The following is a 14,207-nucleotide window of genomic DNA, read 5'->3' on the forward strand; positions in this document are numbered from 1 at the left end:
GCTGCATCAAATTGCTCATCATGGACCAGGGAAGGATGCTTGCACGTGCAGCAGATTCACATCTTGCTCCCCCTCCATTTGAGTCAGCTGGGCTCTGCCCCATGTGGTCCGTCACTCTGGGACTGTCTCCTGATAGGGGAATATGAGACAGTGACCCACACACTCACAGCCGTTTGGGGCACTGGCAGTAGAGTTGGCATAAAGGCACTGCTTGCCATAGATAGTTGAAGGGGAAAATAATTTAGATTTATTTTGTAAAGGTAGATTTTTCTTGGCTTTGTTTTAAATGTCTGTATTGGGGGAAGGGTACTTAGATTCCTATATATCTCCAGCAACTTTGAAGTATTTACATTGTATAAGGAAAAGTAATATACAGAGGTAAGAAAAAGTAGGCTTACAGTTGTAATACAAAGAAATAATCCAATAATTAATTAATAATAGCACAAGAATATATTGTTTCCTGTATTCACAACTGTAAACCTACTTTTGCTAACCCCTGTATAGGTAATAAAAACACCAATAATAAAAATATATTAGTATTTTCTTTTGGATAGTATATTTTTATAGTGGCACTTATCAATTTATATTTCTAATTGCATTGTGCCTGAATTAATATAAACATCAGTTGTATTTTACAACTGGGGGAAAGCAGATTATCTCAAATATAGAAATGTGGCAGCGGAGTGTGTCTGTGTGTTGGTTTGAAACTTCAGGAGTTCCCCTGGAGGAAGCTGATAACCCAGCAATGGAGGGCAGGGGGAGACAGAAGAAAGAGGCAGACCACTCCTGATGGTAGGTGGCAGTTTTTGTGTGTGTTTGTTTTGTGCGTTTTTAAAAATATATTTTTATTAATTTCAGAGAGGAATAGAGAGGAGAGAGGGATAGAAACATCAATGATGAGAGAGAATCATTGATTGACTGCCTCCTGCACACCCCACAATGGGGATTGAGCCCGCAACTCAGGCATGTGACCTACTGGAAATTCAACCATGACCTCCTGGTTCATGGGTCAAGGCTTAACCACTGAGCAACACTGGGCATTAGGTGGCAGTTTTAATAAGCAAGGGAACTTGTGTTGGGTGCCTGCGATACGAGTTGGAATCTTAAAAGTTTATAGAGAGGCCTTAACTGGGTTCAGTCACGTACACTGTCCATATCAACAACACTACTCTGTCAAGATTGCTTCCTTGAAATGTCTCTGGATATAAACACGGAGGGCGGCAGGTGCATCCCAAAGACAGGGGAGGGAGTCAGGAGCCTCCTACTGTCCGGGCCAGTTCTCCGTTCAGCTGGAGGTCACATCTTCTCGATGTCCTCCTCCAACACGGTGATCATTGCTCATGCTCAGAGATGACCTGTTTGCGGAATTCTTAGAGACCGTTCATACGTGTTGTAAGTCAAAATCCAGTGTGTGATTCACAGTATTTCTGATGGTAGATTCCCCTGAAGACCCTGACTTGAAACTGAGAAGAAACCACCTACTTAACAAGAACTAAAGGTTGGTACCAGGATTTAGACTGACACATGAGTGAATCAGGTAGTTCAAATGTGTGTGGGCAGGAGGCAACCATCAGAATTAATGGGAGGACAGGGCGCCCAGGCGCCTGCATCAGCAAGGCTGCACCAGACCTTCATGGAGAGGGGAGAACAGTTCAGGCAGGAAGGTAGATTGCATTTTGTCTTCTCTCCACACACTTAGCACAGGGTTCGCGCCGTGCAGGGGAGAGGATGGAAAGGGCACTCTATCAGAGCACCATCATCACCATCCTACAAAGGAAACAGATTTTAGAAGCCGAGAGAAGGATTTATGACTTCAGGGACCTTTGTGAGTCCTTTTATTAGCCTAGTACATCACTTCTCTCCCATCGTCATGCTGACAACACTCCTCAGCCCTTCTCTGGATGTCTTGTCAGACTGGGCAACTGTAGAAAATGAACAGACAAGAGCTGCGGGAAAAGGCTGATGGATTCCTGCCTGTTCCTGAGCACCAGGGCAATTTTGTTCTGCTAAGAGGTTCTCTGACACAGTCTTCCAGGGAGGGAATCTTGGATTGTTTCTGACACCTATGTGTTTTTAAAGAGTTTTATTTTTTCTTATAATGGTCTTCCTAAGAGCATAAATCAACATGTAAAGAGACTAGCATGCTAGCTTAAATAGTTTTACAAAAGTTATTTGAAAGTTTGGAGAGCCTGTGATGAATGTGGCCTGGCCCTCAGAGTCAGTAAATGGTATAAGGCCAGTGGTTCTCAACCTTCTGGCCCTTTAAATACAGTTCCTCATGTTGTGACCCAACCATAAAATTATTTTTGTTGCTATTTCATAACTGTAATGTTGCTACTGTTATGAATTGTAATGTAAATATCTGATATGCAGGATGGTCTTAGGTGACCCCTGTGAAAGGGTCGTTCGACCACCAAAGGGGTCGCGACCCACAGGTTGAGAACCGCTGGTATAGGCCCTTTTGAGCAGGGTGGCATTTCATTTCCACCCTTTGTGTATGAATGCGAAGTTCATAGGGGACAGCACCAGTGTTATCTCCTCTGTAAAGCCCTCCTTGGTTTCTCCAAAATTGAATTAATTTCTCCCTCTTCTGTATTCCAGTAACAAAACAAAAAAATTGAAAAGGTAACGAGCATGTACATGTTCTGTAGGTATTATTCTAGGCACGTTGACTCACTGCTTCTCTCAACAATTCTCTGATGTCTGCACTGTCATTCTCTGAGGCTCAGAAGAGTTAAGGGACTTGCCCAAGATCACACAGCTACAAAGTGAAAGAACATGGATTTTAACCTAGAAATAGGCTGTCTAACTCCAGAGCATGCATTGTTAACACTTTTTACATGCACCTGTTCTACAGTTTTAACAGCATACAACTTCAGAAAGAAGAATCACAACAATAGTAGCCAACCTTTACTGGGTGTTGAATAAGTATCAGACACTCTGCCAAATGATTTCACAGATTTTATTCTGTTTGGTTGAATGCACTTGGCTTCTTTTTTAAAAATATATAAATTGAATGAGTTTGCTTTCAATATATTTTATTGATTTCAGAGAGGGAGAGGCAGAGAGAGATAGAAACATCATTGTTGAGAGAGAATCATTGTTTGGCTGCCTCTTGCATGCCCCCTACTGGGGATCGAGCCCACAACCCTGGCATGTGCCCTGACCGGGAATTGAACCATGACCTCCTGGTTCGTAGGTCGACACTCAACTACTGAGCCACACCAGCCGGGCTGCATTGCCTTCTTTATTTTAAAGAAGTTCTTGTTCAAAGGGCAAGCATAGCCGCTCAGGCTGTCAGTGCTCCCATTTACTCACTTATAGACCTTACATGCTTATCATGCAACTTGCTTTAAATCTCACTGAACTCCCATGTATGATGGGGCATCCTGTTATACACTGACAGAGTAGCAAGGAATTCAGGTAGCAAGGAATGTCTCCTCTTCTTACATGCATGTTCCATCATCACATTGGACTTTACTTACAAAACACAAGTCCAAAGATAAAATTATTACTCCGTAAGAATTTCAAGTTAGGAACAGCAGAGCATTTACTAGTAAATCATGGTTGGAGCCCTTCAGTGAATGGGTTCCTGTGGAAGTACTCAGGTTGCATGTCTATAAAGTCAGCCCTGGCTATGATATAGTACCTTATTTTTTGTTTTTCAGATGAGACTGATGGAGGGAAAGGTTAAGTAACATACTTAAGCTCAGACAAATGGACATTGGAGAGCCTGGATTGAAAAGGTAACGAGCATGTACATGTTCTGTAGGTGTTATCCTAGGCATGTTGACTTGCTGCTTCTCTCAACAATTCTCTGATGTCTGCACTGTCATTCTCTGAGGCTCAGAAGAGTTAAGGGACTTGCCCAAGATCACACAGCTACAAAGTGAAAGAACATGGATTTTAACCTAGAACTTAAACATGGACTCAGGTCTGTCTGATCCAGGAACTCACATTCTTAAGGATTCCGTACTGAAATTACTCGGCTATGCAACTGCCTATAGTCATTGGTGGATTTTAGTAATCTAAAAATAATTATCATCTGTGGGTTATTAAGAGTCCAAATTATTCTTCCTTCCTATTCGTTCTCCTGTGGAGCATTTGGCCAAAGTACTTTGTCTTGTATCATACTTTACTACAGGCCCAGTGCACGAAATTTGTGCATGGGGGTGTTGTCCCTCAGCCCAGCCTGCACCCTCTCACAATTCAGGACCTTTCAGGGGATATCTGACTGCTGGTTCAGTCCTGATCCCACAGATAGGGCCTAAACCAGCAGTCGGATATCCCTCTCGCAATCCGGGATCTCTGGCTCCTAACCGCTCGCCTGCCTGCCTGATCGTCCTTAACCACTCTGCCTGCCTGCCTAATTGCCCCTAACTGCTTGCCTGGCTGCCTGATTTTGCCCCTAAAACTCAAACTTCTTCTTTTTTAATTTTTAATATTTATATTTCTTCTTTATTTTTTATTTTAAAAGTCAAGCTTCTTGAGAACATGAGGCATTTAACATCATTCTATATTCCTTACAGAGAGCTAAGCATGGTAAACATAGCAAATACTTAACACTTATGGGCTTCTATACAAACACTTTCCAACCAGGAATGTCTTAATAGGCAGCCTCCAAAAACTTGAACTGGAAAACCTAAAAGTAGAGTGCTCAGATTTCAGGCGTCAGGTGCTATTAGCAGGATTTCTTTTCTTTTCTTCGTTTTTTTACAGAGAGGAAGGGAGAGGGATAGAGAGAAACATCGATCAACTGCCTCCTGCACACCTCCCACTGGGGATGTGCCAGCAACCAAGGTACATGCCCTTGACCGGAATTAAACCTGGAACTCTTTAGTCCATAGGCTGACACTCTATCCACTGAACCAAACCAGTTAGGGCTATTAGCAGGATTTCTATCCCACTTAAACTCTAATTCTTAGCTCTCAACAGTCTGGACAAACTGCCCTTCACTGTCTCCAAAGTTTCTTATTTGTCACTATCCCATTTTTCTTTTTTTCTATTTTTGAGTTCAATGTTTTATATCCACATCAGTATCAACGTACCATACAAAACCCACCTGCCAGCCTAGCTGGGCAGGCAGGAGGGGGGTCCATTGCAGCATAGAAAACCGGGGTTCTTGTCCCAAAAGAGGAGAAAATGGGTTTACAGTCAAGGAAACAAAATCAGAACATGATCAAGGAGAAGCCTAGAAACTGCATCGAGCGGAGGTGCTGTTGGCAGCGGTGCATCTGAGCTGGCCCAGCAGTACCTGCAGCAGCCTCGGTTCCTGGGAAGCCTGGGGTCAGAGAGGGCCCAGCTCTTGAGGTTATCCTATCTAATAATAGACAAACATGGTAATTAACTGTACCTCCAACACGCTTCCCATTGGCTAATCAGGGCGATATGCAAATTAATTGCCAACCAAGATGGCGGCCGGCAGCCAGGCAGCTGAAGCGAACAGGTGGCTTGCTTGCTCCAGTGATGGAGGAAGCCAAGGTTCCCCGCCTGCCACTGCCGGCCTCTGAGCTGCACTCTAAGAAACAGTGTTGCAATTATAGAAGCTAAACAAACCCCAGAAACCTGCTTTCAGCCAGCCGGGCCTCAGAGCTGGAGCTGCAACAGTGTTTCAATTATAGAAGCCAAACAAACCCAGATACCTGCTTTCAGTAGCCAAGGTCTCAGAGCTGGAGCCAAGCCTCAGACCTAAAGGTGGCTCTCAGTTCCAGTGACAGCTATAGAAGGTAAATAAATCCCAGAGTAAAAAAAAAAAGAAAAAAAGGAGAGGTTGGGAGCTTCAGTCACCCGCCAGCCTGAAAACAGCCCTCAGCCCCTCACCCAGACTGGCCAGGCACCCCAGTGGGGACCCCCACCCTGAAGGGGGTGTGACCAGCTGCAAACAGCCATCAGCCCATCAACCAGGCTGGCCAGGCACCCAAACGGGACCCCCACCCTGATCTGGGACACCCTTCAGGGCAAACCAGCTGGCCCCCACCCGTGCACCAGGCCTCTATCCTATATAGTAAAAGGGTAATATGCAAACTGACCCTAACAGCAGAATGACTGGGAATGACTGGTCACTATGACACACACTGACCACCAGGGGGCAGACGCTCAATGCAGGAGCTGCCCTCTGGTGGTCAGGGCGCTCTCACATGGGAGGAGCTCTGCTCAGCCACAAGCCAGGCTGATGGCTACCAGTACAGAGGTGGTGGTGGGAGCCTCTCCTGCCTCCTCAGCAGTGCTAAGGATGTCCTACTGCAGCTTAGGTCTGCTCCCTGCTGGCAAGTGGACATCCCCCGAGGGCTGCCGGGCTGCCAGAGGAATGTCTGATTGCCAGCTTATGCCCAATCCCCTGGGGAGCAGGCCTCAGCCAGCAGATGGTCATCCCCCAAGGGGTCCCAGACTGTGAGAGGGCACAGGCCGGGCTGAGGGACCCCCCTCCCTGCCGAGTGCACAAATTTTTGTTCACCGGGCCTCTAGTTTTTAATAATTTTGCTTTTGGGGGAGGAGGGCTCTGGGCAGCAGCTCCATGTGGGGGTAACCAGTGAGGGTTTCACCTCATGGTTTGGAGAGGAAGTTGGGTCTGTGGGGCAGGGTGGGGTGGGGCGGAACCTAGGCTGGCCCCGCCCAGCCCCAAATGTCACAGTTGAGTATCTTGAAAGTGGCCCAGAAAGTTCCTTCCTGCCTTCTTCCTGCCCTGACCCCAGGTCTATGGCTTAAAAATCAGGGCACCAGGCTGGGGCTGAGCACCCCAGGGGCCTTTGTAAACATGGCAGGTCCAGGCAGGGGGATCTTGGGGGAACTGTAGGAACTGGTGGGGGCAGCCAGAGCCAGGGGAGGGCAGTGCCCATGGGGACAGGGGGCATGGGGTGGAGGAGGTATGCTCCTCTAACAGAGACTTAGAGGTACAGAGACTAAGAGAGACAGAGAGGACAGAGATGGGGATAGAAAGAGTGACAGGAAGAGAGAGACTCAGAGAAAGCAAGAGAGAGATTGAGACAGAGAAAGATTCACAGAGAAGGGAGAGAGACAGACAGAAAGATGGAGTCCTGCTCTGTATGAGTCAGCGAGCTGTGGGAGGGGGTCCCGGGGCCTGGGGCTGGCAGGGGATGTGCCAGTGTGATGGTAAGTGCATCGTTGTGTTGCAGGAGGGAGGTGTGCTGGTAATGCAGCAGCAGGTTCTTCAGAGACCCATTCAGGTTGTAGGGCTCCGCAAAACCCAAGCCAGTGGCTGGGCGGTAGATGACACAGTGCTGGGTATCGCCGTCCACCACCACCGAGCAGGCATAGCAGCCCCGCTGGTTGCTCTCACGGATGAGGAAGGTACCATCCCGCTTGCCAGTCAGCATTTCCTCAGCCTGCGTGCGGTTGATCTTGCCCACATACCAGGTTCCTTCCTTAAGGTGGGGGAGGTCATCCTCATCCTCCATCAGTGCGTACTGGTCTTCAGTCTCATTTTTGATTCCCAACCACTGGTTGATTTTCTCCTGCCGGGCACCTTTCTGGGTGAGCCATACCAGGTACTGGTCTCGGATCTTGCGCAGATGCATGAGGTCTGGCTTCAGGCTGTTCATGTGCTGATCGATCTCACGGTTGTCCAAGGCCTGTTGTGTAGCTCTCGTGAATCTTGGTGATGTGAGACTTGAGCCGTTCTGAGTTCTGCAAGATCCTCTGCATCTCTTTTTATTGCCCTCACGCCGGAAGCGCTCCAGGAACTCCTTACTGCACTTCTTTTGAGTCTGGCCCTGCTCTTTGAAGATCTTGATGGTTTCATTGAAAGCTTTGATTGTGGTGCGCTTTATCTGCAGTTCCTGGGAGGTGCCTCTGTACTCCTTGTAGAGTCGTACTCGTTGCTCTTATCCTCCGCTTCAAACCAAGGTAACAAACGAAACCTTTAATTCTGATCTTCCTCGCTGCAAGGGAACAGCAAACCTCCTTAAATGGTGTTTCCTTCAGTCCCGATGCAACATCCAGGGCCGCTAGTTGGAGAGGATTTTTCTGCTCTTTGACGTTGATAGCTGTTTCCTATTTGGAATCAGTGAAGTTTCGGGAGAACTGCTGCTGCCACGAACCTGTCGGTTCCAAGCACACTCACGAGACAACCGCCCATTCCATCCACAGCTGGCGCCGTCCTGGTTCGCAATGAGAAAGGTACTGTGCTGAGCTGTTTTCCAATTGGATCTTCCTCTTCCTTCCCCAGCACACTCCAAACCTCCTCCAGCCAACCACCCCAACCCCGCAGAACCTTAAGACCTTCCCCTCTATTTCTTCGACTTTTCCCCATCAAACTCGCACCCTATCGCATTGCCTAGGGGCACCCCTAACCACTCCCTGGGGGCAGGCCAGCCTGGGCGAGGGGCAGTGGTGTTCTGATCTCTGGTCGTTCAGGTAGCTGGCTTTTTATATATATAGATATATAGATAGTTTTATAAATACCTTCTTTTCTGAGACATTGTCTTCTTTGATCATCATTGAAATCTTAGGAGAGACTTAGGGTCATTACTCATTTTGTAAGTGAGGAAATTGATGCTCAAAGGCATGAAGTGACTTTTCTAGGTTATGCTTTCCATCAGTGGTAGAGCCAAGTCTGTAGTCACCTCTTGAGCCAAACTTCAAATAAACATAGCAGGACTTGTGGCCAAGTGATAAGGGAAGGTAGAATATTGGCTCATAAAGCAAAATGTTTTCATATTTCCCTTTTATAACAGGGAACAAATGGAAAGAACCTGTGAATTGAGGTCAGAGAGAATGGGCTTGGAGTATAGCTCTGCCACCTATTAATTGAATACACTTGGAAGCTTTCACTTCTAAGCCCTCAAATCCTCATATGCCAGCAGGGGTATTTATCTGTACCCTGAAGGACTGTTGTATCAAATGAGAAAGCGTCCAAGCCTCAGTAAATGTTACTTTCCCTGTCCCTACTGGTCATGATCCACTGATCATACAGAGAGTGGAGAGCTCAGTCTTACATCCTCTATTCTTGAGAGGCCATGCTGGCCAAAGGCAAATTCAGAGCGAAGTAAACACCTAGAGACTGAGTGTGTTCCATTCTTTATTTTCACACATCTTCTGCTTCTGCAAAAGAAGGGACACCACCAGGTACTATGACTAATACATACAAGATGTGCTGAATGTGTGAGGCCATTCCAGTCTTTATACAATGCCGATTCAGAAATTCATTGTGAAGTCACCTAAAAGTATGAACTGATGGGTACTTTGGCCACACTTACTAGACCTGAAATTATCATTAATTTCTTCAGTATTGTAATAACATTGATTTAGGTGAACCTTTATAACATGGAAAGTGTATAGTATTTAGCAGTAATTAACATCCTTTAATTAGGAAGAATTGCCAAGTAGTTTTCTCTCTTGGCTCTGTTGTAGCTAATGCAGCTGGGTGAAAATTCAGCTTCATCACAAAGGGAACAGCTTGTGTTTTATGTTAAATTTGCCTTTAATGGTTTAAAAATATTCTTTGGTATTATATTTTATCATAAAAAGGCACATTTGAATCACCAATGTTATAGAATGTGAACAGTCTAAATGCCATAAACCTTACAGATAAAACCATTCATTTAGAGATACATGCACAGAATATAAAATGACTATAGAAATTTGATAAGTCTGTCCATATGCTCATCAAGTTGTATAGGTCTTAATACTGGCATTGCTATTATTATCCCTCTAGAATTACAATAAAAAATTTCATATTTCATGTGCATTTATAGTACATGTTACTCCTTGCTAACCAAAGAGGCATTTAGGCAATGGCTGGGTATGAAAATTGCTGACATTTTCTGAATTTCAAATGACAAATGAGATGCTCCTGTCAGTTTACTGTGTAACTTCATAGCATATGGTGCTTCTGCTGGTGGGTGTTATTTCAAAGTTTGCAAATCACACCATGAGAAAGTCCCTTTGGTAGGCTCCTGGAACACTTAGCAACTGTGAATCTGAAGTGACAGTACAGAGGGAAAGAACTAAAAAATAACTTTTTTATTTTTTATAGTGAGAAGGCAGAACAAAGTGAATAATAAGTTAATACAGGGAGGTGGAGGGGTAGGGACACCGATCTAGGAAAAAAAAAAAGAAGCCATTTTCCCTTTCATAGGACAAACCAGAAAATTCTTCAAATTCTTTAAACTAAGTGTATAGTTTTAGATTTCAGAGAAAGAATAAGAATTAAGACACTGACTAGAATTAGAAGAATTGTCTACTATGTTACACAGAAGTCTAAAGATGGAGGGGAGATTGTTTCAAGGGATAGAGAATGGTTCCAGAATTATATCTATACCAGAAATCACAGAGTGACTCCAAATAATGAAGATTTGAAAAGACAGCCTCTGCTATTCAGAACGGGTCAGCATATTCAACACCAATCCCAGCAGAGCCTTATTTCTTTCATTGCAATCTATTTTAATGGGTCACTTTGTTTTGCTTTGTTCAATAATGCCCACATTTCAGAACGTTTCTATACAGTGGTCAAGCTACCAGCCAATTAAATGGAACTAATTGACTGGACAGTTCCATTACAGTAGTTCAGCCAATTGCCCCAAGGACCACTGCCCAAGACTCATTTTTCTATATGTTCCTCCTTGGAATCAAAAAATTTCCATTGTTTATCAACCACAAAATTTTTAAATTTATGTCTCGAGTGCAGAAATGTGAGTAACCTAAAATGATAGGTCACTATCATTGCTATGACAAATAATAGTTGGGGAGTTAGGCAGTGTTTCTAAAAGAGTTATACCTCCCATTCCTCTTTTTCTGGAATCTTTCAATATTTTTACCTCCAAATTTATGGATTATTAAATTTTTCATGTAGGAAAGGAGAGACTATCCCAGTAAAATAAGGAGTGTGGTGAATGGTATTTAATCTCTAGGTTATTGGCGTTTACAGGTGTTAGGAGTTGACCCCAAACAATAACAGCAAACAACAACAATAATAACAGATAATATTTATTGCATTCTAAGCATGTCATATGAATTAATAATCCTCACAAAAAAATTACTACCCCCATTTCACAGTTGAGGAAATTGAGGCACACAGAGGTCAAGTATCTTACTCAAGTTCCATGGGAAGTACTGTGGCAGTAATAGATATAGAATAGATATTGATTAAATTGCCTCCAGCTCCTCTTTCCCTCATACACTCATCTGGCCTAAGTTGAGCCATTACAGCTGCACATTTATATTTTATGACTCTGACCCTTCCTTTCAGGTCATAGACAATTGGATTTAAGAGCAGAGCATTCAAAGGCTGAATTAGGTGAAACATTTCCTTTCTCCCAAGGTTGCTGAAAGTATCTTGGGTTGGGTGACTGAGAGACACCTGAGGAAAGTGAAGAGGCCAGCAGGCTGACACAGAAAAGAACCACTGTAGAGAGCCGTGGGGATGAGTGGCACCGTTGGTGGGAAGGAGAGAGCAAACGCTAGCAACATGTTCTTCCCCAGTTCTTATCTGCAGGAGACGTGGATGCACTTCTTGCAGTTGGTTGCATGGGAGACTCATATAACTTTCTGCTAAAACCCTTTTTATTTTTTCTTAACTGTGTTTGTGTGAGTTTCTGTTATAAAAAAACCAAAAGAGTCTTAAGAAAACTATGATTCTTCTTTGAGGGGCTTCTGTTCTGCGTCACCCAAACCACTCTGAGTTGCCACACCACAACATGTGTTTATTCAAGGGCTTCCAAGACATCTGTTTTCATTCCCCCAGGATTGATACTGTCATCAGAAGGCAGGGTTGACAGAGGGTAAAAACAAAGATGCCAAGTACCACACACAACATCAGGAATGCATATGAACAAGATAGTATATATCAAATCACCTACCATGGTGTTTGGCAAATCCCAGTCTCTTAAATGTTTATTTTCTTTTTGTTCCCATTTATTTAGTAAAGACTATAGCAACTAAGAGTTCTATATTTTATAGTTTAATACTGATGAAAATCTCATGCTTTTCCATAAATATGTTAACACGTGTTAAAGAGTGTGTCTCTGTTTTCAGTTGGGGAAATACTAGTAGGCAGTGGAGCAGTGTGGTTAAAAGGGGAGTTAGACTGGTTGATAAAAACAGTATCCATCCATTATGGTTAATTTTATGTGAACTTCACTGGGCTAAGGGATGCCCAGATAGCTGGTAAAATGTAATTTCTGGGCATGGGGTATTTCCAGAAGAGATTAGCATTTAAATTGGTGGGCTGAGTAAGGAAGAAAGACCTCATAAATGTGGGTGAGCATCTCCCAATCCATTGAGGGCCTGATTCGAAGAAAAAGGTGGAGGAAGGGAAAATACACTCTCTCTGCTTGAACTGAGATGTGCATCTGCTCCTGTACTTGGACATGAGCACCCGTGATTTTCATGTATTTGGACTTGAACTGAATTACACCCCAGTTTTCCTGGGTCTCCAGCTTGCAGACAGCAGAGCATGGGACTTTTTGGTCTCCATAATTGCTTGAGCCAATTCCTATAAGAAATCTCTCTAATACACATATGCATGTATACATGTAAATGTCACATATATGTACACATGTCATATATGTACACATATACACATTACCTATGTGTATATACATATCGCATATATGTATGTGTTGCATGTGTATGTGTATATATGTCAGGGTTCTCCAGATTGTTTCTATTTTTCTGGAGAACCTTAATACACTACCTAGAGGGTTAGAATAGTGCCTAGCCCATTGAAAGGGTTCAGGGAGTACTAGTTAGCATTATAATGATTATTTTTATTATCATCATTGTACCTCTGATCCCTTTCCTTTCTCAACAGCATCATTCCTACATTTTTTTTTGAATTAGTATTAATCAAGCATAGCCTCTAAATTCTATAGAAAGACATCATTGCTGAATAAGTTTGATTTACAGTAGCTGTTTGTTTCCTTAAAAGTAATGGTTATTAGGCCCACTACCTTTTATTGCTTGCAAATCTTCCTTTTTTTCTTTATGTCTCCCAGAACTACTGCGAAGCACTCAAGGCTGCTGTGTAGATTGTGTTCTGTGTGACACTTCTCTCGCATTTGGAAATTGCTTACCAAAGACATTTTGATAGAAGTAGGTTAAATTTACTTTCCAAATGTTTACCTTTCCCAAGACTCTTTAGTAGGTGAGGATGTGCATCTCAAGATTAAGGAGAGGTTGTTTACAGGAATGCTCAACAAAATCCAGATAGTCATATGGTGCAGCTCTCCAGTTTTCTGCTTTCATTTAATATCAAAGTATCATAAAAAGAGGAGAAATACTGTAAAAAAAAAGTGTAGCATACAGAATCCCACAGAAAGCCATGGCAGGAAATATTAGATTGCATGTGACTTTAAGGCAAGAATATAATCTTCTTTCTTTGTAACTTCACCAGACTCAATAAATGTTGACTGAACTAATTGACATTGATTCTGCCCTTAATACATTAGAAATAGAACTTTTATTTCAGCATATAATTAGCATATTTCTTCAGAGCAGTAGGATTAACAGAGACTGCTAGGTATTTATATTGATGCTATTTCATTTTATAGAAAAATAATACAAATAGAGATGATAAGCCACAGTTTCATGCCGTGTAACTCTATGTGAGTATCTATTACTACTCTATCTCTGTTAGTAAAGATACTATTGTGATTTGAGGAGCAACACTCCTCTCTGACAGATATTGTAAACCAAAGTGTTGTTAAGAGCCAGGCAGCCTTAAAATGATAGAAGTTCGGTATCCTCATTAGCTCCAGCATTGAGAAGGTTTCATCTTCCATCTGTCACATTCCTCACTATGTATAACATCAACTGCAAGGCCCACATTTGTAATAAGGTGTCCAGGTGTTCTGTTGACATCCATGCTCAGGGAGTAATGGGCTACAGTGTCGTGGGAAATGTAGCCACCAGGATCGGGAATCATATAGATGAACTCAGTCAGGCCTGAGACATGAAGTGCCAAGAGGCTACTAAGTTCAGTTTGAAGGCACGGTCAATAGAAATAGCCAAGAGATTATACTAGCACGCATTGTCTCTGAGAAGCAACCATCTGAGCATTACAGTTGCTCAGAGCAAACCAGACTAAGAACAACCCTGAGACACCAAGTGCCCTAAATCATTTTTTTCATGATTCTTTAAAAAACCACCAGGGCTATAGAATGCCTTCATGAGAGTCTGAGAAAGGAATCCCTTATGAATGACAAATTAGAAAGAGGACTGCTTTCTCCGTGGATGTGCCAGTTATCAAT

The 14,207-nt window shown here is 43.3% G+C and overlaps 1 pseudogene; it reads right to left on the minus strand.

Annotated features, from left to right (window-relative positions):
• Positions 1 to 1,285: 1,285 nt before the first annotated feature.
• On the minus strand, positions 1,286 to 8,914 carry LOC102417786 (annotated as a pseudogene).
• Positions 8,915 to 14,207: the final 5,293 nt, after the last annotated feature.

The sequence above is a fragment of the Myotis lucifugus genome, unplaced genomic scaffold, assembly GCF_000147115.1.
Source record: "Myotis lucifugus unplaced genomic scaffold, Myoluc2.0 scaffold_10, whole genome shotgun sequence".
NCBI lineage: Eukaryota > Metazoa > Chordata > Mammalia > Chiroptera > Vespertilionidae > Myotis > Myotis lucifugus.